Below are 24,823 nucleotides of genomic sequence, written 5' to 3' on the forward strand. Positions count from 1 at the left end.
TTGAACACTCCCAGCAATGGGGCATCCACAGCTTCTCTGGGCAACCTGTTCAGTGTCTCATCACCCTCATGGTTTACTTAACTTTTAGTCCATAAAAAAAGGCTAAAAACCCCAAAAAACGTTTGCATAACCACAGTCCATTCAACAAGTCATGTTACACCACGAAAGCCTGAAAAAAGGCGAAAAGTAATTATGTACTTTTTCCTCTTCTGCAATTTGTTCCCTATTTTATGTCATATTCTACAAGCACATATTTTGATCTTTGATTTACCTGTACAGAAAGGAAAAAGGAAGGGAGAGAAAAAAAAGGAGCATGAAATAAGTAAAAAGTGCTGTACTAAATACAAGGATAGATAGGTAGTTACTGGTGGAAGGAAGAGATAAAAATTCCACTATCTATGAAAAAAGATCACACGTGAGCTAAGAAAAATTAAAGATGACCAAAAGGAACTCAGTAATTAACAGCAGATTTCCCACTGACCAGTTATGATCTGAGCAATTACGGTAGTAACAATCAGCTTTATTAATTCATTTTATATACACGGAGAATAAAAGAATATTTTCAAAAGGCTGAAAAATACAAGAAAAATCTTCAGATGAAAGCACTTTTTCTTTTTCGAATTCTGTTTCCTCCAAGAAACACTAAAACCAGAGGTAGCCTATTAAAAAGGCTCCTGTTCAAAATGCCAGTTTAAAGACCTTTGTCCAAAAAAGCTGAAGTATGAAGAAATGCCTCTCCTGGCCACAAGTCCTACAATTCCTCTCCCCATCAGTGTCCAAACCAAACACACCACCATACAAGTCCATCCAAAAGAACGCATCAGCTGCATTGAACTCCCAGTGCAGTTTTCATTCAGCTCATTGTTTGAGCTAATTTAATTAAAACAGGGTCCTGATGATTATTATCCTGGCAAAAGGAAACTATATAGACAATACGACAGCAGATTGCCATGATCATTTTATCTTATCTCTTAACTAAAAACACAGCTAATGGAAGAGGATGAAACAAACCCACTTTGCTAACCATCAAAAAGCTGACATCTAGTTGAAGATGTCCCTGCTCATTGCAGGGGGTTGGACCAGATGAGCTTTGAAGGTCTCTTCCAACATGAAGTATTCTATGATTTTCCAACCATTTCCATAGCCTGGTAAGAGATTCAGGTGTTGCCCAGTCTGTCAACTTTTGGCAATCAACTGGGTGCTGTGAACATGACCAGGACCAGTCTAAGCAGGACAATTTACCACCACAGTAGGGCACAATGACTACTTGGGCATCCCTCCAGACCACAAAGAGGGCGTGATTTATGGTCCAGACACTGGTTGGAGGCTCAAGTGGTCTGGGCTCCACTCTCAACACCATCACACTATTTCCTAGAGAAATTTAGTGCTTGCCTCCATCTATAAGGCCAAGGTCATATCAAGTTGATGAGGACTGTATAAATATCCAAGAATAAAATGATACAGTTTTAAGGAATATATAAACAGCTCAGGGCTTAAAGTTCGGCTGTCTACACAGTTCCAATTAAATCAGAAGCAACAAGCCTTCTATGGAAACCTTTCTGAAAAACACTCTTGGATTAGGCATATTCCTTTAAACTCTGTAAGGACATAAATCAGTGCTGCTGATCTGCACACTCATACAGTTCGAAGTCCAGTAATACTAAAGTGAATTTCATTGGCTGGGAATAAACATTTCCATGAGCAGGCATTTCTAAATTAGGGATGCTTTTGGTTTTTTTTTAATGTCTGGAAGATATTTTTGCACGCAATGTCAGTTGTGATCTGCACAGTCCCAACTGAAATTTTTCTGTTAGTATTGTGCACGAATATAAAAAGAAATACACAAACAAATTCAGTCTCTGCCCAGCAGATGAATGTTTTTCATAGAAAAGCAAAAACATATGGAAAAAAAAAAAAAAAGGCCAAATGATTTGACCAAAGTCAAAAAAGCAAGCCTGTGGGAAAGCGAGGAGTGAAGTCAAGCACATGATTTTACCCGTGGATTTCAGCATTTGAAGCCAATCGCTTACCTGATAGACCTCTTGTCACCTGGGTGTCTGTGTCTAAACGCATACTCCAACCTTAGAAATAAATAAATTTTCCCAAACTGCAATGAAGACATTTTGGTTTAATGTCTGAGAGGGAAGATGTTTGAGCGAGTAGGAAACGAGCTGTTACAGGAGAGGTGAGGCTCAAACCTATTCCTTTTCCAACAGCCTTTGAGACACCACGCGATGGGATGTCGGGCAGCCACATGGATTTCAGCAAGGCAGCCGCTGATCAGTCTCTGCCTCCGTTATATCTCTGGAACAGAGATAAGAGTCCACTATCCCTGGATTAGGTTTTACAGGAGGTATGTGGAGCAAGCCTAACATGATTGTTTTGGAGGACAACTACTCTAAACGCTGGCAGAGATTAAAACACTGCTGCACAATTGTGGCCAAATAAGGTAGAAGGAATGCTAAAAAAACCTAAAACAGAAACACAGTCCTTTCAGATCGATGTGCTCATCCTCTCTGCTCATTTCTGGTGTAGAAGGGAGACCGTAAAGCACCAGAAGTAGCCATCAAGTCACCTCTGCCTCCAGCCGTTCCCCCTCCCTGTTCCGAGCGCTTTCTGCACCAACACAGACACCACGGCAGCTGCTGGAGCTGCGACAGCACCAGTAAGTGATGATGGGAGAAGATCCTCTTGCAGACGCGCTCTTTCGTATCGCACAGCCTACCTATCGCAAGAAGTTTGAGAGTTTCCCAGCTCAAGCAACTCTTCGCCACGCTGTAATAAAAACTCAGCCACGCAGCCGAGGATCTGCCCGCAGCCAGCAGTAATTAAAATTAATCATTCACAATTATTTTTCATGGGCATGTTCATAAAGAGACACTGCCAGCTCGCTGAAGCCTCGAAGTTGACAGACCTTGAAATAGGCTGTGGTCAGGTACGCCGTGTTCCTGGGTTCCAAGCAGTTCCAAACATGCTTTGCATAGCGATTCCCCGTCCCGCTCGCGGGACCCGCAGCGCGGTCAGAGCCACCTCGGCCCTGCAGCCAAACACCTGAGCTGGCATCAACCCGTGGCATCGGTGAGGAAAGAGGTTTTTTCAGATAAATACAGCTATGCCTGTAATTATTACTGCCCAGTTGGGATTCAGTGCTGTATCAGTGTTAGAATTTCTCATGCTTGAATCTCAGCATCTCACAGACTTGACATTCATTCCCTGTTTTCCATGCATTTAAGTTTTTAATCACTATCTTCTTCTGTTTCAGCTTCACTGGTCACTGCTTATGCTATTTTGAGGGAGGTGAAGAGGCTTCTAAGGTACAGCGTAGCCTGAAGGTTATCAGTTTCCAAGCTTCAAAACTACTGAAAAATTATATTTACAGAGGTAACAGAATGGATAAAATTTGATGTAAAGGCTTAGGATTGTCAGTTTCTGGAACACTATTTACTTAAAGAAGCAATTTTTATGGAAGTGAACATCTACTATTCATGATAGCAGCCTTCATCAATTCTGTCCCTTTGAAACTTATCATAAAACAGAAAAGCGCCTGTGTTATGTATATAAACCCAAAATTTGTAGGCAGTATGTATGACCAAGACCGTCGCAGAAAGAAAGCAATCTCACACCTAACAGCTTGCAGATCCCTAGGTATCAACCTGCATACTGCTACTTCCTTCCCATCAACTGGAATATTGATTTTTACAATATATACTGGGGTAAAAAAAAAAAAAGTTTTCACTGGATATACTGAAGGAGGAACAGGGCAACGGGATCACCTGCCTCCCACCATGAGTGTTCTGTACTTGGAGCTCAAAACTGGAACTAAACGCAAGATATGGTGGAAGATCCAACTTTTTACATTAACCAACTCTCACTCTGGCTTTCAGCCAGGAGACTTCAAAAGAACAGACATTGCCTCGTTGCTGAAAGAGAGAAATGCCCAATAAATATGTTTTCCTTTTTATCTTTACAATCTAGAGTGATTTTTCTATACGGTATGTAGGTAGGATGCTGAACAGGAAACAGGAGCACTGAATGGAGAGGAAACAGCTATAAAGGCAGGGTTCAGAAAAATCTTCTCTAGGAAATTCAGCCAGAAAAAAAGGAAGCAAACAATGTAAAACCACTGCAGCACTCAAGCTCAAAAGCTTCCATGGCCGTGAGCGATACTACGGCAAGTCTGAAAATGTCACCCCAGACTTCTTTGTTTTATCCAAGGTAACAACTTTTTCTTCCCACACTCCGCATTTACCTCATGCTTCTCTTGTATTGTTCACCCCAATTTTTAACCATCATAGTTTCCTAATTTGTTATGTATCGTAGTTAAGCCAGTTTCCCACTGAATTATACAGTCATTTTGTTTGGAAGAGACCCTCAAGATCATCGAGTCCAACCATAACCTAACTCTGGCACTGAACTATGTCCCTAAGAACCTCATCTAAACGCTTTTTAAACCCCTCCAGGGATGGTGACTCCACCACTGCCCTGGGCAGCCTGTTCCAATGCCTGACAACCCCTTCCATGAAGGATTTTTTCCTAATATCCAATCTAAACCTCCCCTGGCACAACTTGAGGCCATTTCCTCTCATCCTATCACTTGCTACTTGGGAGAAGAGACCAACCCCCTCCATGCTCCAACCTCCTTTCAGGCAGTTGCAGACAGCGATCAGGTCTCCCCTCAGCCTCCTGTTCTCCAGGCTGAACAGCCCCAGGTCCCTCAGCCGCTCCCCATGGCACTTGTGCTCCAGGCCCCTCACCAGCATCACTGCCCTTCTCTGAACTCTCTCCAGCACCTCAAGGTCTTTCTTGTCATGAGGGACCCAAAACTGAACACAGGATTCAAGGTGCGGCCTCACCAGCGCCCAGTACAGTGGCACAATCACTCCTCTGGTCCTGCTGGCCACACTATTCCTGATACAAGCCAGGATGCTGTTGGCCGTTTTGGCCACCCGGGCACACTGCTGGCTCATGTTCAGCCGGCTGTCGATCAATACCCCCAGACCCCTTTCTGCCATCTGAAGATGGCAATGAAGGCATTAGGACCCTAAAATTTAGGGCTCTCCTCTCTCCTTTCTGCACCACGAGCCCTGCAATTGCAGCGAGGCACCCCAAGATGTAACTTCAGAGCCAGGATGACCATTGCCAGCTCCCAGATCAGCTCTCGCTTCATCCCCTCCCTTGCACAACCCCAGCGTTTGGGGCTCAAAGGAGCAGCAGGGACCGGGGTTTCCTGTCGAGCTGCCGGGGAGAGCCCAGCAAGTGCCCCAGCATCCCCTCATGGGCTTTTCACCACAAAGCTTAATTCTCGCTTGGGCACTTTATATGATATTTTGCTCCCCACCCCTCCAATTTTTAGTTATCTGGAGGAAAGACCGCAAAGGCGTGCAGTAGAGAAATCACAGAATCACAGAACGGTTGGGGTTGGAAGGGACCTCTGGAGATCATCCAGTCCAACCCACCTGCTACAGCAGGTTCACCAGAGCAGATCACACAGGAATGTGTCCAGGCGGGTTTGAACGTCTCCAGAGAAGGAGACTCCACAGCCTCTCTGGGCAGCCTGTTCCAGGGCTCTGGCACCTCAAAGGAAAGAAGCTTCTCCTCATGTTCAGATGGAACCTCCTGTGCTTCAGTCTGTGCCCGTTGCCCCTCATCCTGTCCTTGGGCACCACTGAAAGAAGTCTGGTCCATCCTCTTGACACCCACCTTGAGATATTTATAAACATTGATGAGAAAAAGGGTGGTAACCCTATTTCATTATACATTATGAGCCCTTCTCCCTTTGGAATGTCAAGTCTAAATGATCATAACTAAAAGATTTTATAAGCTTGTACAAACTCATCGGGGAACTTGGCTGGGGGGAAAAAAACCAAACAAATGGAAAAAAAGCCCCCCACACGCAGAGGAAAAGGGACAAGGAACTATTAGAAGAGGGATGAGAAGCCCCAAAACCACCTTGAGAAACCAGCCCAAGCAGACAGGGGCAGGGCGGCTGTGCACATGTGTGCGCGGGGATGATGCAGCTCCCCAAAATTTCCCGGCTGTTCAACACCAAATGAAAACAACCCGAACAAGCGGGCACTGAGATGCTCTTCCCTGAGCAGAGATGCAGAGCAGCTCGCTCTGAGCAGAGATGAAAGCCCCATTTCTTCTTCGAACCACCAGACAATCTTGCTAGTAATGGATTAAAGCCATTTAAGTAACTATACATTTAATAAGGTCAGAAAGGCAAGGACACAGTTATGTTTTGATGGTTTTGAACTAAATAAAGCTCTGCATTTTTGTTCCTGTTTTAGATACAAAAGTAGCACTTATTTGTCTGAGCTGATATGGTCCAAGGATACATAAGCAGAGCAAGGAGCACAAGGAAAAGTACCTACCATCCTTCATTAGTCCATTAATGGAGAAAATACAATTCAGGCACTGAAATCTGCAGGCATGAAATCTTCACAAAGCAAAGACCATCGCTCTTTAAATACATAAATACAGATATACATGTATATACACACACACATATAAAAAACTTCCTACCTTGCTTTAAAATCTGAAAGACTTTCTCAAGCTTGCACTGCCAGTAGCAAATTCAGCTCGTCTATTCTTTGGTTGTGGAAAGAAAATCACGGCTGAGAAAAATAGACTGTGGAAAGACCCCAGTAGCAGAAGACACAGTTAGTTATTACCTACTGTGATTACAGAAAAGTGCTGTTTCTTATTCTGTGCCTCGCTCCTCTTTGCCATTCTTTTCATCCGCCTTAAAAACTATTTTAGGATTTAAGCAAATAGGGTCATTTGGGGGATTGTGTGGTCCTGGCTAAAGCCTTCTCTGCCCCTCCCTTGGGGGGGAAAATAAAGAAAAGAAAAATCAAGCAGCAAAAGCAGCAACAAAAGAAAAGTAAGTTTGCAGTTCTTCAGCTTTCCCTTTCCCCCTTTCCTAATGCAAATTCAGAGCCATTCCTGTAGAGACTGTGAACACCCACACAACTTTCCAGGTGGGGAAAAAAAAAAATAAAAAAACAAGCAAACAAACAGCACACCAGTAAATACATAAGAGCAATTTTTTTTACCCTTTCTTTGCTAAGTGACTGGATATAAAATCTGTTGCTGCCTTATGGACAAACACACGCAGAGCCTTCAGGAGAAAGGAAAGATGTTTTGGGGCGCTGCGAGGATTTGATGGCTGTCTTATCTTTCTTTGTACACCGAACAGTCTGCATAACCTAATAGCATTAGCTTACTAACAGATATATTAATAGGTGTGGGGGGAGGGAAGACGAAGGTGGAAAAAACCCACTAAAACATATTCCACCCACACATCTCGCGACTAATCGTAAACTCAGGTAGAAAGCAAATTATTTCTCCTGGACCAGAAGAAGAAGAAAAAAAAAGACTAAAAGAGAAAGAGATAAGGGGAAAAAGCATCTATTTTCATCTTTTTCTGGAAATCGCCATATATAAAAAAATAACCTTATACTAATCATTGCATTTATCAATCCATGAAAAAGGAAGAGAAAGAAAAAAAAAAACACAAGTCAAGAAGTGCTACAATTGGTAATTTCAGCGTGATAAACATAATGCTGGCCTCAGACTGCTAGAAGGATTAGATTTAGCTGTAAAACAAGAAGTGCAGTTAACAGTTGCTGTTGGGTCTGGTGTTAGGATTAGAAAGCGCTGCTAATCACAAGAAATGTAAAAAGATTAAGAGGTGATGGTTGCCAGTGAGGTTTTTAAGAGCATTTAAGTGCTGGAATTCATTTTGGGATTAAAATTCCTCAAGTGGAAAAAAAAAAAAAAAAAAGATAGATCATAAACACAGCAAACAGTTTCATTTGCATTGTCCACAACCCATTCCCAAGGATTAGGAGAGTTAAAAAGAGTGGAAGCATTAAATGTATCCCATGGTTTATGCTGAAGGGTCCTAGGAGGGCGTTAGTGAGGAGAAGCAAACATTTGTACTCCGGTACCTACAAATTAACTACTGCAATCTAAAACCTGTTAGAATGGTGGGTTTGGGTTAGGAGATGCTGCTCACCCAAAACCTGCCTGAACACAGTGGAGTCACAGCTGCTAAAGGCACCGTAACAGAAATGCCAATGGTATCCAGTGTCTGCAGCCTCTCGCCAGGAAGAATAAGACGAAACCTTAATTTCCTGTTTTGTTTTCAGCTGGTTCAGATTCACCTATATGATCTATTTATGTCCTTAGTTATCAGGGGCAAGTGAAGCTCCCCAGATAAAATACTCAATCTGGAGTGTGTAAAAGAACACTGCCAAGGAAAAAACAAACAAACAAAACACAACACCCACAGCTTCCAAAAACCTAAAAATAAATCTTTAAAAAAAAAAATTAAAAATGGAATTTTGGATGGAAAATTATACTAAAAAGGCCTTTTAACCAGAGCAGACCGCAGCATCCTGTGGTCAGATTCCCCAGCACGGAGCACTCTGCATCAGTGACAACTGCCAAGTTCATCGCTGTCACCCTCGGCCACCACCACCCCAAACCACACCACCCACATTACAACACCTCGAGGAGGACACAGCAAATCCCATCGGCTTCCCTGGTGCTGAGTGATGGACAGTCAACAGTTGTTTAGCGGTGAGGCCACCCAAAACTTGCCTCTCTTCCCCCAGCATCCCCAGTTTACCCCATGATTCAGAATAAAACCAGTGTCACCATGCGACTGTGTCACCAGCTGCATTTCCTCCTGGGCCCCCAAGGAGCTCCAGTGCGGATTCAGACCAACCTCTTTTCACTCATTAATTTACCTTCTGTAAATCTGGCCCTTGCTATTCAAGGAGCTGGGGAGTGCTGTGGAATAAGACCATTTCATCATTTTCTAGTACACCAGTGCTCCTGGTGCCTCCGTCTGGATTTTCAGACTTCTGCTTCCCCAAAATGAATATTTTTTCCAGATGCCTGTAGCAGAAGCAGAAATCTTCCAAGAGTTATAAAACAGCCGTATTAAATAATAGAGGTGAAAGCGCTGTGTATGATTTCTGCAGAAGTCTTTTCAGTAGAACAGATAAATTTATTCACTGCATTATGGAACAGTTTGAGAAAACAAGATCATACAATGTACACTGCCTCTATTTAAATTGTTTCATTTCTATTCATGAGTGCTCTGATTAGATACACTGAAAATATCATCAGTAAGAAATAAATAATTCTGCCAAATTAATAGTTGTTGATTTCTTTTACCTGAAAACGTAAGTAGCATCTCATTCGCACTAGATAAAGCTGCTATAATTTGGATGCACCGATCTTGTTGGCTCAAGTCTACACAGCTCACCAAGACAGGTAGTCATCTACCTTTTAATATTAAAGATCTTATTTCAAAATAAGTTATTTAACAAGTTAAGATGAGCTAGTACATTCTTTGCTTGGAGAAGGTTTAGTAGCCAACTAGTTGTGTTGGTTTTTTTCTTGTAGTGGTTTTCCCCAAATAGTGTGTTGAGATAAATAAATTGCTTTGAACATAGAAAATGGTTTAGAAATGGTATTTTAAGGAATACAGATAAACTTTCTCTATTGGAAAAATTCATCTCAAGCCCAGCAAATGCTCTTTAATTAGTAATACCTTTCTGCCTCAGAAAGGAAACTGCCAGAAAAAACATCATTAACATTATTAGATGATGGGAGTTACTAAGCACCCTCAAACCGAGGGCTCTCTGATACCTCCCTCACTGTAAGGTATTTTGCTGGAAAAATGTGCAAAAGGGTGGATTTGTACAAATGGAGCAAATTATATTATCTAGCAGAAAGACCAGACTAACACTTTGTTATTTAAAAAAAAAAAAAGAGAGACACAAAAACATAGAGCTAATATACATTTTAGACACCGCAGAATGATGAATGCAACATCTCTGCTCGGCTTATGAAAATCGAAGAAAAAGCCCTCTACATTTTTTAAGAATTCATCCAGTTTGACTCGAGAATGAATTCTTCTAAAAATCAAATATAATTGCTGTAACATTTAGAAAAAATCTAAATGCACGGCTGAGTATCTTAAGAGCACCCTGTTTGCAAAGCAGCCAAGTGATACACCTCAGAGAGCTACTGTTAGCTACTGCAGGCAAGATAAATCAAGAAAATGCTGAGTTGAGGTGCAATTTGACAGTTATTAGCAGAACAGGAGCAATTTCAAGAAGAAAAAAAAAAAACACAACCTGACAAAATCTCAGTTCACAGCAACAGATTTTGGAAGCCTATTTGCACATAAATTGGAAAAAACAATTCCTGCATTAGAAACTTGATGCAAATGAAACAATATACCCTAAATCTTAAGATATTCCAAATTATTTTCTTTGATTGAAAGCTGATAATCCTGTAACAATGAGTAACTAAACAGGGGCTCACCAGACTTGCTCTGCATGTTGAAGAGCCTGCACAGTCAGATCCTGATATAGGGCCATTCAACTATCAGCATAACCAGATTTACTGCTCTACGCACCTTTGTTTTTGCCATTTGAAAGCATCTACAGTGCACAGAACACTCGGCTGTGTTTTAAGCATTAGCGGCATAAATATCCCCCCGTGTACCATATACTTCACCACTTCTGGCTTCCCATAAATCAGGCATACAACCAATCATCTTTTTTAGGTTGGACGTTAATGGCAACTCTATTATTCAAATCCAGGCTGTGTAGAGCTGCCTTTCACGGGGATGTAAAGGAGCTCACGACTGAGCAAGGGAAGATTCAAATCTGGCCGTGATCTTCCCAATACAACCCCAGCGCCGTCAGAGATGCGATATTCTGCATCTTTCAACTTACCTCATCCGTGCAAAAGGCTTTTTTTTTTTTTAAATAAAACCTCCTACAAGCAGGGAAAAAAATTAGAAAGCCTTTTGTGCTTCTTTGTGTCCCCATAAACAGTGTAAATGTCTTTGCTCACATACTTGTAAGCAGAGATGCTGTTCTTTACTTCACTACAATTAGACACATACATTAAGAGGTATCGTTCACGTCATTATATCAAACTCTACTACAAACGTACAAAGGGATTTTATAGATTGTTGTCTTTTCTGCTTACCACTGAATTTTCACACTCAGCACAAAATGCAGTAGAAGTGAGAGAGACCCTCCCTGTATTTACAGTGCCCATCAAGAACCATTTCAAAACCAAATAAAAAAAACTTAGCTACAATTTAAGCAGCACAAACTGTTTTCCCACAGGGTTTCTTTTTTTCTCTCCCCTTCCCCTTGTCTTTCAGTTCATGCGGATAGGGAACATGAAAACTGAATGGATTTATGTTTAAATAATTCATCTTTTCAGGCACATCAAACCAAGTACTAAAGTTCATCTACAGGGCTGGCCAGATTTAGCTGATTCCAGTGCTATTTTAAACAGCATTCTGGAGAGCTAGTCACAAAAAGGTTGCAAGGAAATGCTGAACAGCTGTGTTGATAGAGCTGTTTTGACACAACACGCGTTGGAACTCTACCTATTCTTACCAAGCGCAGCTGATGGGGAGGCAGCACCAGCCGCCCCGAACGGCCGCTGCGTTTTGGAGACTCGTGTCCCTGTGACAAGAGACGCTTTGTGAGCGGGGCGAGCTCTGGCACAGCCTGGGAAGACGAAGAGAATTACGAAGGCTGAGCAGCGTTTTCCTGCCAAGCGGTAGGAAAACGCGCGGCAACATAAAGCATCTTTAGGAGCACGAGTCCCACAGGGTAGAACATCCACGCTGGGTTCATCCCACACGCCAAGCTGCCTTAAACTAAGGTCCCATGGGAACTGGGAAGCGATGGCAGTAACTCTCCTCCTCTTTAAGCAATGCAGGAAAAGAGAAGACTTTCTTGTATATTATTAAACATCCTAAGAAATACAAACACCCGATTTACTCTTGAAGGAAATCTAACAATATTCCCCTATAACCTTTATGACACTTGCACTTCAGGTCATGTTTATTGCGCTAAATAAACCAGAACAAATTCTTGCAGCTAAAGAGGAGGGAGGGAAAAAAAAAAATCTAGGAACTTGGGTTTTGTTTTGGTTTTGTACTCCCTTAAAAGCCAGAATCTAAACCTTCCAATACTTAACTGCTTACTTTAATAATATGAGTGGTCCCTTCTGCACATGGCTATCAACATGTTAGAAGAAGAGTCTGCAAAAGGGGAGCAGGGAAATAGGTCTTTCACACAACTAAGATCTGTTGCCCCGAATCACACCAACAACTTGTTCTCCAAACTGAATTAGAAAAAGCCACAAAGAAATATAATTGAATTTCAGGATATAACAACAGCTGACAACAATTTTAGCAACACTGCTTTGCCTGTGTAGGAAATGGTTGAAGTGCAGAAATCATGTTGCCATGTGGAAGCCTTGAGCGGGTTAGTAACCTGCTACCAGAGATGAATTTTTGCAGTCAGGTTTATATCTTCAAATTCACTGAAGTGGAGATTTATTGCAACAAAACCAGAGAAAACCACTGGAGGGATGTGCTGGAAGTGGAGCAGGACAAAAGGAAAACAAACACAGAAAATACAATATTCTTGGCTTTGCAGTGCAACCCTCACCGGCTTGTTCAAAATGACGTTGTGTTTCTGTCTAGATTAACACGGCTCATGATACTATAAATCACACATATAAGATTTGGTCAAGAGTTAAGTTTTACCGAATGTGTTTTGGGGGAGTTTCACTGAAAATAGCTCAAAATACCTTTAAGAAGCATCATCATAATGATGTTCTTACTCTTGAGGGTAAATTTTGAGCCCTTCAGCCCAAGCAGGACCTTAATGGCTCAGAGCCACTGTTTATGCAGCAGGAGCCCTCTTTAAATCAAACACGTTTAAACGTGTCCTTGTTCTAAGCTGCTTGTACCGGGCATCCCATCACAAATTTATGTCCTCATGCTTTGCAGAGTAATGATGTTCATATACCCACATAAGCTGCCTGTGAGCAGCACAGGCTCTTCCACTTGGCTAATCTTTCCACATTAGGTGGGAAGATTAAGTGTTTCACAGTCCTTGTGTGTGGAGGCCACTCCAAACCAAGTTGTGCAACATTTTCTGCCTATGACATATGCTTATAAATACATGTATGATGAGAAAATGTGAGTTAATTGGTTCTGACAAAGAACCATCACAATACGGTCCATCATGGTAACAAAATGCTTACAGGAATGCCTGTCAAATTGCGAGTTCAGACCTTTGGTGATGTGGAAAACATTTTCTTCTTTCATAAACCAAAAACTTGCACAATCTTTTTTTATAGAGTTTAAAACTGTCCTTACTGTAGCCCAGCTGACAGCATTAGTTGCGGAGCAGCTCAGTTCCAGAGGAAGTGGAATATAAAAACAAAGTTGCCATGACCTTAACAATAATCCTGTTTGTATATTACAATACATTTTCCTACAATAACAAGGCGAAGTCCCTTGTGTTCCGGTCAGGAAAAAGTCATCTTCCAGTAAAAGCATACTGTGATCAATAACATTTTCTTAATATATTATATTATCTCTCACTGAAACACTTTTTCACTTGGCATTTCAGGCTGCCGAGTAGGGGAAATTCATGACAAAACTCAAGATGGTAAATGAGATACTGCAAATTAATTCCATCCAAGAGCGATCTTTTCGTTCGTGAACAATTTGACAAGCCTGTGTCGTCTGACTTGAGCAGAAGCTTTCTCAGCTTTCAAATATACATGAAACAGAGGAATCTGCTCTACTACCATACCAGTCTTCACTTCAGCCTGCATAATTCTGTGCTGAAATACATTATAGTTTCAACAACCAACTTTGAGACCAGAATCGGTGGGGCATACTTTAAATATTAGTTTAGAGAATAGACTCGAAAGCCTGCAGTATCCATAGTGAAATCCTATATTTTCAAGCCACAGCCCAGAGCACAGCACAGCAACCCTGCACTCCTGAGACTCTTTTGCCACCGAGCCACCTGCAATCTGACCACGAAAAGGCCCGAGCGACGAAAATGACAGCTGAGGGATCTCAGCTGGGCATCGGCAACATTCAAAGAGAGCTTTGTCACAATGGGCATTATAGTAAAGCGCTTTTCTAGCCAGGCGCTGAAATTACTTTTGCTACGATGAGCGGTAGCTTTATTCCCCATTGGAGCTAATGTCCTTCTGCAGGCCGAGCGGTGACCCGGTGGCACAGCCTGTGCTCCTCGCCTGCCCCCTGAAAACCCGTCATCATTGCAGCAAAAGCAGCTGCAGATCCAGCTGTGTCACACAGTCATTGGCGTTCAGCACGGTGCAGAAAGGCAGGATCCTGCAGAAAGGCCTGAGTGCGTGCGGGATGTTGGCTGTAGGATTAGCTTGGTGACGAATGATAGAACCCGAGGGAACGGCAGGAAGATGTGCCAGGGGAGGGTCAGGGTGGACATGAGGAAAAGGTTCTTCCCCCAGAGGGTGCTGGACACTGGAACAGGCTCCCCAGGGAGGTGTCCCGGCCCCAACCTGACAGTGTTCAAGAAGAGACTGGACAACGTCCTCAGACACACGGTGTGACCTGTGGGGTTGTCCTGTGCAGGGACAGGAGCTGGACTCGATGATCCTGGTGGGTCCTTCCAACTCAGGACATTCTGTGACTCTACACACACCTGATCTCAGCAAGATGATGTACAGAATTGCTGCGGTGGGAATATTTCAGCATAAGGAACAGGGGAAGGCAGTTGAATATTCATGCTGTAGCAATGCTCTCTGAATGAATTCCCTCAAAGGAACATACAAAGACTGTACCCATACCCTGAAGAGTTTACCATCCAACACCCCAATGACAAACATACTTTAGCATATACCCTGTTTTAAGTTCGCAGGCAGGCTCATTGACTAATTGTACCCCTGCAGTGAAGGAGATGCTCAATTTCTTCACTTAATCAAGACTCGTGTTGAAAACAACATAAAAGAAGTGGGGGAAAAAAATGGATGAAAATTTAATTTACATCTGCAAATCCCAACACCTCAGGAGATTAGGACCATACAAAGGGCCAAACAACTCATCTACCTAAGAAGTCATTCATAAAAAAAAATAAACAGCCTTTTTAATTGTGGGGGAAATGCATGCAGGGGAGGTGCACAGTACTCAGCTGATGGAATAAATCCAAGAAGCAGCAGTTACATTTGTAAGAGAGAAGGGGCAAAAATAAGATTGGTCCCACTGATAAGCAAGAGCATAGACAACACTATAAGCAAACTGGATGGGCAGGACAGAATAATCAAGGTTTTGAAGGAGAGGACAAAGTTTGTGGGTCTTTTTGATTGGTTTTGGTTTGGTGTGGGGGTTTTTTGGTTGTATTTTTGGTGAGGTTTTTTGGTTGGTTTTTTTTAAACAAAATAAATTAGGCAGCAAGTCTTCATGTAAATGAGCATTTAGAAAACAGCCTTTCTAGGTGAATAACTTCTTTTACGATTAATAAAATCTGCAATCTGAGTAACAACATTCTGATGACTTTTTGCCATTTGCAATTATCGATCGCCCTAGCACCAAAACCTCATTATTATTAAAGCTGAGGAGAAAATAAACAAACAAAAAAACACATCCAAAACTTAACTTTTTCTATGAAAGGACTTCACTGTTTCTACGAAAGGACTTAATTTTTAAAAGAATCCCAAGTTTCTAAGCTTTATTTCTACTTCTGAATCTCGAATGTGAAAAATACGGCAATTCTAGCAACCCTAGTGTGTTACTCCGTTTTCCAACAAGTAATTTGGATAAAAGCACCTAATGTGTATGGTAACACAACACGTTATAATAGCATATTTCCTCGGTTTAAAAGCAATCTACAAATAGTATGGCGTTAACATAACCCTGTATAACTATAAGCATGTATGTACTATCAACATACCGGTTTTGCCTTTTTTTATAGCAGTTCTGTCCCAAGGAACTAAAAGCATTTAACAACTACCATAGGACTCGCAGCACTCTCACGAATAAGGGTATATAATCTCCATTTTAATGGCACGGAAGCCGAGGCACAGCTATTACAAAGGTGGCTGTGGCAGAGATAGGAACAGAAACCATATCAAGCTCTGAGCTCTGCGAGCAAACCCATGCCTACCTGACGTGTATTATCTACAGGAACAAAGGAACGTAGGTATTCTTGCATATAGAGATGTTGGTATGAATGTTGCCTGTGCCTCACTCCATCCTTGCTCCCTGACATATCAGCACAGTAAAATAAGCCTTGTTAAAAAAACCTCCAACATGGATGCTGTTAAATAACTCAAACAGACACACACGAACACAGCCCGATGCATAGGTGCTTGACAAACATTGATCTGAGCTCTTTATAAACACAGATCTTCGGTTTGTCGGGATTTAGTGGATGGTTAAAGCTCTGGAGGGCACGTCGATGCAGACTCTTCCTGGGGCACAGGCAACAGGCACAAACTGCATCGAGGGAAAATCTGGTAAGATATAAAGAATAAAAATACAGAGCGGGTGCTTAACCAGCAGAACGGCTGCCCGGGGAGGCTGCAGAGCCCCCATCCTCGGGGGTATTAAAGGACTTGCCTGGACGGCCCTGAGCAACCTCCTCTGCCTCTGCAGTTGGCCTGCCTTGAGCAGGAGGTTGGGTGAGATGACCTCCCGAGGTCTATCCCAACCTGAATTATTCTATGAATATCATACTAAAAAAAAGTGAGGTTATTCCTTGGTTACCCGCCTGCATCCCAAAGCTTATCACAAATTCATACAAAAAGCGTGGCCCCGGACTTCTGTGACCAACTTTTTCTATTTCACTCATCTTGCTCCTTCTCCTGAAAAGGATGAAATGGAACAAACCCACCTAAAAACTACAGAAATGAAAAGCAAAACGCAATCATTCTGTTCAAGCACCTAAATGCACGTGGTCATTTGAGGTCTTGCTTTGAGTTTACATACCTTCCTGACCCTTTCTTCCCTTAAAAAAATATTCCAAAAAGCAATCAGTCTGCTGTGTGGAGAGACTCACGGTTATTAAAATAACTGCATCATGGAAACAGCTCTCGACTTCATTTCGAATTCCTCCCCGCCACCCGCACTTTCAGAGGAGGTGCTACATATGGTGAAAACTAATTCAGTTTGAACCAGAAAAAACTGGGGTTAAGTACTTCCCCAGTTGGAATACAAAAATCGCAAGCACACGTGATTGTAAAGATACACAGAGCTACAGTGAACATGCATAAATACTTTTTATATCCTTCAGAAAAGCTCAGTGAGTTTAAAAGGCCTTTTAAGGGGAACAGCTGAGCCAGGAATATCCAAAAATGGGTAAGACAGACGAGTGTGCAACTCCTACGGGCAACCCACTTCCAGAAGCCAACGAAGTCCATCCGGGAATTCGAGCCCCCTTCAAACAACTTCTCACACGTAACAGAAGCCTTCGGGAGGAAGCCTGGACACAACTGGCTTCCCATTTCCAAATTGCTTTTGTTCTTCTTTTGTTACAACCTGATCACAGCCATGGTAGCAGAAACACCCGCAGGCATACCACAACCTAACAGAATCAGTTTGCAGTAATTTGATATCCAGCCTAAGAGTATCCTCAGCATTTCATGTTGATGTGAACTAGGTGATGCTGCAACTTCTCACAAGCTGGATTTGCTAGACATTCCCCACCACTGAAAGTGAATTAAACTGTCACTCATCACTGTATGAGTTGCTCTGGTAGAACTACTTCCGCATGAGTTGGACAACATTTCTCTGAATTAAAAACAAAACACCATGTTGTAAGTTAAAGTCTTCATCTTGGTTTCCGTACATTTTCTTTTCCTTTCCACTCCTCTTGCCTGTTCTCTGCTCAACTGTTTTTCCCCTGACTCAGTTTAACCCTCTCTGCTACTCTTGTCTGCTCAACACTTTCTTTTGCTCCCCTCCTTGGTAGATAGAAACCAAGGAACTTGCACACGAGCTCCAGCCGCCCTGGCCAAACTATTAATTACGACCTGAAGACTGACCTACTGACACCCTCTTGGTCCTTTCCTTAAGTCCATGTCAAGCAAACTCATCAGCAAAGTTTGCAGGAGCACAGGAGCTCGTCTCCCTCCCCCAAGGACCATCGGATCAGCATGTCAAACTAAGGCTGAGGCAGTGTTCCTCAGTGTCCATCCTCTGGCATATCTCCAAACACACACCATTAAAATAGAGGAAAACCAGATACGTTACTTATCATGAGAGCTACTAACAGAAGTAAAATTTGGAGAATGTTTGATTTAACTACAACTACAATTACGGTCGTTGGCATCTGCAATTTGCAGCATCACACACATGCAGGAACAAACATAAAGAAGCAATGTGAAATAAAAGCCTTATTCATAATTCAGATTCCATTTCCAGCAACAGTTTCATATACATATTATTATATACACTCTTTATGACTATGTACTGGCAGCACAGAAAATAAGGATTAAATACACTCTCCCATACACACTTGTAGACACCGAAGCATACACACAATTTCCTGTTTTACTGTGAACATGCTAATGATAGGAATTGAAAAAGATTTTTTATTTCTCCAAGCTACATTGAAAGCTTTAAGCTAGTTGCTCAGGGAAATACGCTGATTTCCAAGAGAGAAAGACTTGGAAATGGGCTTTCGCTGTTTCCAAAGTCCATTTCAAACTCATTTATGGCAAGAGGCTGCCAGAAACGTTATCACCAAGCTGTGCTAGGGATACTGAGGTGTTCAATAAGGAATCCTGTGAAAGAAAAGTAAAATAAGGAATCCTGGAAGGTACAGAAAGCACTGGAAGTAATGATTGCACAACAGCGTGTGAGAAAGATTACACAGATTAAAAATAGAGGGGAAAAAATAGGACTTGGTGGTCTTGGCAGACAGAAAGGAGAACTTGAGCCAGCAATATGCCCTTGCAACAAAGGAAAAGTGCATCCTCCCTGGGCTGCGTCGGCAGGAGCGCGGCCAGCAGGAGCGGCCCTTCCCTTCGTGCAGGGCTTGTGAGCCCTCCAGAACAAGAAGGGTTTGACATACTGGAGCAAGCTCGGTGGAGGATATCGGTGGCTGGAACACAGGCTGAGCTGCTCCCGACCTCACTATGTTTTCCAGTTCCCCAAAGGGAATCATAAAATCATAGAACCATTTTGGTTGGAGGAGACCCTCAAGATCATTGAGTCCAACCATAACCTAACTCTGGCACTAAACCATGTCCCTAAGAACCTCGTCTAAACACCTTTTAAACCCCTCCAGGGATGGTGACTCCACCACTTCCCTGGGCAGCCTGTTCCAATGCCTGACAACCCTTTCCAGGAAGAATTTTTTCCTCACATCCAATCTGAACCTTCTCTGGTGCAACTTGAGGCCATTTCTTCTTGTCTTATCACTTGTTACTTGGGAGAAGAGACCAACCCCCTCCATGCTCCAACCTCCTTTCAGGCAGTTGCAGACAGCGATCAGGTCTCCCCTCAGCCTCCTGTTCTCCAGGCTGAACAGCCCCAGCTCCCTCAGCTGCTCCTCATCACACTTGTGCTCCAGGCCCCTCACCAGCTTCATTGCCCTTCTCTGAACTCTCTCCAGCACCTCGATGTCTTTCTTATGATGAGGGGCCCCAAACCGAATCCAGTATTCAAGGTGGGGCCTCACCAGTGCCGAGCACAGTGGCACAATCACTCCTCTAATCACATATCCTTCCTTCGTGAGGTGGTGAAACATGGCAACAGGGGCCCAACAAAGTTTTGGATTCTGCGTCCTTGGAGATCTTCAAAACCCAACTGGTCGTGGCCCTGTGCAACCTGCGCTAGGAGATCTTGGTCTGAGCAGAAGGTTGGACTGTATGATCTCCACAGGTGCGGTCCAGCCTGGATTATCCTATGAATCCAGATATCCGATGGGTAAAAGCCAGAAAGCTGGTCAAAGGAGGCCAAGAGGACAACAAAGAGCAAACAGCACCAAGAGCCAGGATTAGCTCCGTGAAGAAAAAAAAAACCACAAGGAATTGCAAAAAGAAGCTAGGAAAATGGCGAGGCAAGAGGAATAGCAAGTTGAAAGAGAAGATGGAACCAGAGGATCAAGACTGTGGCTCCAGTAGCTGGGAGGTGAAAAATCCCACGAGTCATCCAGCAATGAAGTATTTTAAGTTTCTACTCTAATGTGCACAGCAGAATTGCATAAGAGAGGGAATCAGTTCTTTCTTTCCCTTCCCCATCTCCCCAAGAAACCAAGTAACCTTTAATCTCCTTTTTCCAAATATTTAAACTTGATCTTGCAAATTTCACAGATATTTGTAACTACGTACATTATGAAGAATGTTTCATTTGTAATACAAAAATACACACACATTTGCCAGCTTAAAACTCAATGTTCACTACACCCAAGGAAGTCTTATAGCTTTTTACAATTTTATGAGATATAGGCCTATGAGACTGTAGATATAGAAACTTTTCTCCCTCTTGGAGCTATAACTTCAAATTCAAACACTTCTGATCAGGTTTACAGCATTAGCATTCACCTTACTACATTATTTTTCTATCGTAGCGCAGATGCTCAGTTGCACATGCTCTGATAGGTACTTACTGCAGCCACCGAAAGGGAACGCACGGCCCAAGTCGCGTTCCTGTAACCAAATAAGAGACCGCGAAAGAAAAAGAAACCACAAAAAGAACAGATATCCACACGCTTACCCTGCAGTATCCAGAATCTGTATCAAAATCAGCCTCAGGTGTAGCAGTCAGTAAACACGACAGCAAACCCTTGCATTTAGCAGGAGGTTTCTGGGAAGCCAGGTTACCTAGAAAGAGTTGAAAAGAGTTATTTTAACACATTATTTCACCTGTGCTTAATAAGAATAGGCGTCAAATGAGCCACAGCACAAGAAAAAAAACCAACTGCACAATGGGAGACGTTACATGCCACCATGATCGGCATGAAGAAACTAATCCCCTGAAGGTGACAGAAATTTGTTACGAAGCACAGAGAGTTAGATGCTGGAAGATACTCAGGGTTTAGCAAAGAACATCTAATACCCAAGATAACACGGTGTTAACCCTCTAATCAAGGATCTGGAGGAGACCAGAAAGCGCACGATGTTTTGCTTAATTAGTTGGTATCAAACAGAGGACAAGTTCAAGCACTTGCAAAACACAAGGCAATCCAAGATTATTTAAAAGTTTAATAGCGTTCTAGAGTCTTTGGTAACACAGGGTTTGCCCATGAAATAAGAACAATCCCTGGAGATAAATTTAAAGAAATATATCTCATTTTAATGCCCGGAGTAAAATGACTATTCATTAAAGCAAAGCAGTTTTATACCTATGTTCTCCATCTCAGATGTAATATATATTGAAGTAATCTTTATGACAGGAAGTGGCGTGTAATCCTACAAGAACGAACTGCTGTCATTATCTGCAAATCAATACAATTTTTTTTAAGTGGATATAACAGTACCTATTGATTTCACGTTTCTAGCACTGGAATTTCAGTTTCTACCAAGAAGATTCTTACAATGACAAGAGAGCTGCCTGCAAGTAATTGAGTGGATACAAACTAATTTGAAGTTCACAGTGCACTTCCCTTGATCAACGCTATCAGGACTTCCCTCCCTTTACCTCAGCTCAAGCTTTGTTCGTTTTATGTAAACTTTATGTTTTGTGTAATTAGAATAATCTTGAGCTGCTAGAGCAACACTTCACTAATCCTGCCTGCAAGCTGTAGAAAGTTTACTATGTCAAACATCTCCTTGGAAGATATCTCCCTATGCCGCTAGCGTGTTATTACGGAATATTTGCATGACTTTTGCTATGTTTAAATAGCCCGACGGAATAATTTTCATTGTGAAAGCCTAAAACTGGCTCAGTACAAGAGAGCTCACAGTCCAAATAGGCGGGGTGAAGGTGAGGATGGTAAAGCAACAGGAATCAGAAGCATTTCGGAGAACTAAATGACATCCAAGGTCACTTGGTGGGTCAGGTAATAAGTTCCATTGGGTTGTGCTCTATTCCTTTAAGATAAAACCGGTAAATTCTTACTATATTTCTGCAAATGAAGCATATAGCAACTTTGGCTTGACTAGCTGACCAAATGGCTCATCCTGCAATGAATGACCTGTAATGAGAGCTGGCTGCAAGGCAAGACATACCATCACACAGAGGAAAGAGAAAAAAAATATTAGGCCACTATAAAAAAAAGTTTAAAGAGATGGGAGTAGGGCCAGCTGACATCCCCAAATAAATCTCATAAAGCAAAAAGACAAAACATTTGTTTCATGCAGAAAAAAACAGAGCCCTGCCTGACCACTATTTTCTTAAAAACGTGAAGCAAGATAATACAAGGAAGAAGCACATGAAAGGCCCGGGGAAGGTGCAGATCTGCAAACATCCCATCCACGTTATCCCCCATCATTCTTGTTCTCTCTGCGTACAGAGCTCCATCCTCCTCCTCAGCCTGCTTTGTTTACAGGGTTAGATTCATTTTGGAGTTAAGGCTTTTCAAATAGCTGGTCTACTTATTTATCTATTTAACGCTTCTCCAACGCATTTTTGAGACATTGCAACCGAGTATTTCTGACTTTCACGACATGACTAAAGAATTTAGCGTGGACCACCTAAAAAAAAACCACAAACAAAAATAGAATTTTTTTTTTTTCCTCTTTGCTTTTTGTTTGTCAGAAGGAGCACTGTTTTCATGAAGCGGTTTATGGAAAGGAAAGAAAAACCTCAAGGGAGTCATTTCTCCTTTGCATAGCAACTCATCATATCACAGTCACCCCATCATCTCCAAGGGCAACACTAGGCCAGAGCTGCTCTGGAAGATCTCCTTAGGGAAATAGTCATTTTTCAAAGCCATCTCAGGACTCTTGTTCCAGGACTTCGCAGAAGAGAAGAAGAGCCTTTGACAGCAATAAAAAATAAAATGAGTTTCTGATAGGGAAGAAGCCTGAGAAGCCAATGACAGTTTTACATGAAGGAAACCGTTTTCTTTCCCACCTCAGTAATGAAAGACATGAGGAATATTTACAAAGCGTATTGCAGATTCTAGACGGCCGTGCCACAGGAAAAAGCAAAACAGACCTCACAGCTGGATACGGGACATGTGAAGAAAGAGGGATCAGAAGGAAAAAAGGAGCAAGAAAGCAATAATCCGTCACCATGAAAATGGTACACAAAGACGGGCTTAAATTTAAAAACTGTTTGCTTGCTCCTGGACATGCAGTCCCAAAGAAGAGTCAAAATTATTACTTGGAGCAACACAAAGATGGGATTAACGGTCTTTACCATTTAACATACTGCAATTTACATTATTTACTAGCGTTTGGGTGTTTTTTTCTTCCCCCGCTTTAGAAAATCTTGACTGTTTATAGGAAAGGATTTTAATCTTACCAAATCTTTACTGCAGTTGCCATTGAGGGACAGCAGGGAGAGCAACACCTTCCAGGCAGTTCTGAACCACGAGAGTAAAATACCCAAAGTGGAAGGGGCAGAAGCACAACCAGGACCTTTAAACACCAAAACCAAGAGTTGCCATCTCTCATCATAATGTAATATCTGCAAAGGTAAAGCCTTAATTCCCTGTACCGATACTCACGAAGCTGACGGTACCCTGTAAGCCTTTGCAGCAGCCCCGTCACTCCTTCGGGAGCATAACAACCTCAATACGGTCAGGTCATACATCCCATATTGTACCTAAGCTTCTAAATTAAATGACTTGAAGCAATGCGATGGTGAACAACCACCTGTTTTACATACCACATCACTGCACTAGCAAGCTTCATGAAGTTGTCAGCTCATTCCTCAGGGTAAAAGTAGCAGGAGCTCAGACGAAACATGGTATAAGAAGCTGGAGTCTGCTCAACTACCTCATCGACATGGGCATCTTTGTGAAGGGATGGAATAATCAGAATTGTCTTCGGCTCAAAAGACCTGGTCAGGGAGAAGCACATCTGGATCCTCTGGAGAAAGCAGCTCTATCAACTGGATTCCCCTGAACATCGGTAGTTCTGGGTTGGACAAAGCAGAGCTACCCTTCACCAGCAAATACCGAGGTACGGAACAGCACACGCAGCCAACAGAAAGCTCGCTGTGCTTCAGCTTTAAGTAGGAAATCAGAAAAGAGGTTTCCAAAAGGCAAGAAAGGCCGAATGGGAGAACGCTTTCATAAAACTGTCAAGTCAAACCCCACAATTTTCTTACACACTAAGACAGTGTTTCAGAGCTTTTCTGGTGCAGATGAAGTATCCTAGGGCAATACAGCAGATCAGCTCATCAACCAAGGGCTGCGAGAGGCGTACACAGATTTAAACAGCATCCTCCTGTTCTAAAGGGAGATGAAGGGTGGGCAGCAACATTTGGCAACTCAATGGGGACCGTTCCAGAGGCCCCTTGAAGCCCAGATCACCCAACAGCCTGCAGCAGAGGTGCACAACATGGACCTCAGCGAAGATGCAACACATCACGCAGCACCTGCCCACAGGGTCTCGCTAGGAGTTGAAAAAGTATTTGGAAAGGAGGAATGATAAAACTGAGGACATGGGGAGAGTTACTGTAGGTTAATTAATCAGAAAAAGTTTAACGCAAAAATATTCTATGAAAGCCTGCCCGTGCAGATGAGCTCTAAATCAGTCGTGAATCACCAAGTGCTTCAAAATTGCCCTTTACAAGCTGCTCTGCGCTGCAAACGTAACCTCCTGCCACACTGGCTACCGCTGCTTGGGGCAGGGGCTGAAGAAAGGGACAAAACGTTTGACACAGGCATGGCTGGAGGACAATCTCTGAAGAAAAAAAAAAAAAAAGGCAAAGGAAAGCAAATCGAAGGGAAAAAAATAATACTCCAATATAAGGTATAAACACTTATTAGGCGGGCTAAGTAGATGTTTCATAAGCAGCAGAAGGGTGTTTATAGGCAGCGTACCTGGCAAATCAAAGTCGGTCACCCTGCAAACA

At 42.5% G+C, this 24,823-nt stretch overlaps 1 protein-coding gene across 3 annotated transcripts in view; it reads right to left on the bottom strand.

The window, feature by feature from the left end:
* The window catches only part of KLHL29 (kelch like family member 29), a 409,076-nt gene that overhangs the window by 319,719 nt on the left and 64,534 nt on the right, over positions 1 to 24,823 (bottom strand). For 2 of the 3 annotated variants that reach the window (XM_065631172.1, XM_065631174.1), the window contains exon 1: positions 20,570 to 20,639. The gene's annotated coding sequence lies outside the window, so the exon portion shown is untranslated. Of the gene's footprint in view, positions 1 to 20,569; positions 20,677 to 24,823 lie in introns of those variants that run through there. The other variant, XM_065631175.1, reaches the window with a different exon arrangement.

Source organism: Caloenas nicobarica, chromosome 3 (assembly GCF_036013445.1).
Source record: "Caloenas nicobarica isolate bCalNic1 chromosome 3, bCalNic1.hap1, whole genome shotgun sequence".
NCBI classification, from domain to species: domain Eukaryota; kingdom Metazoa; phylum Chordata; class Aves; order Columbiformes; family Columbidae; genus Caloenas; species Caloenas nicobarica.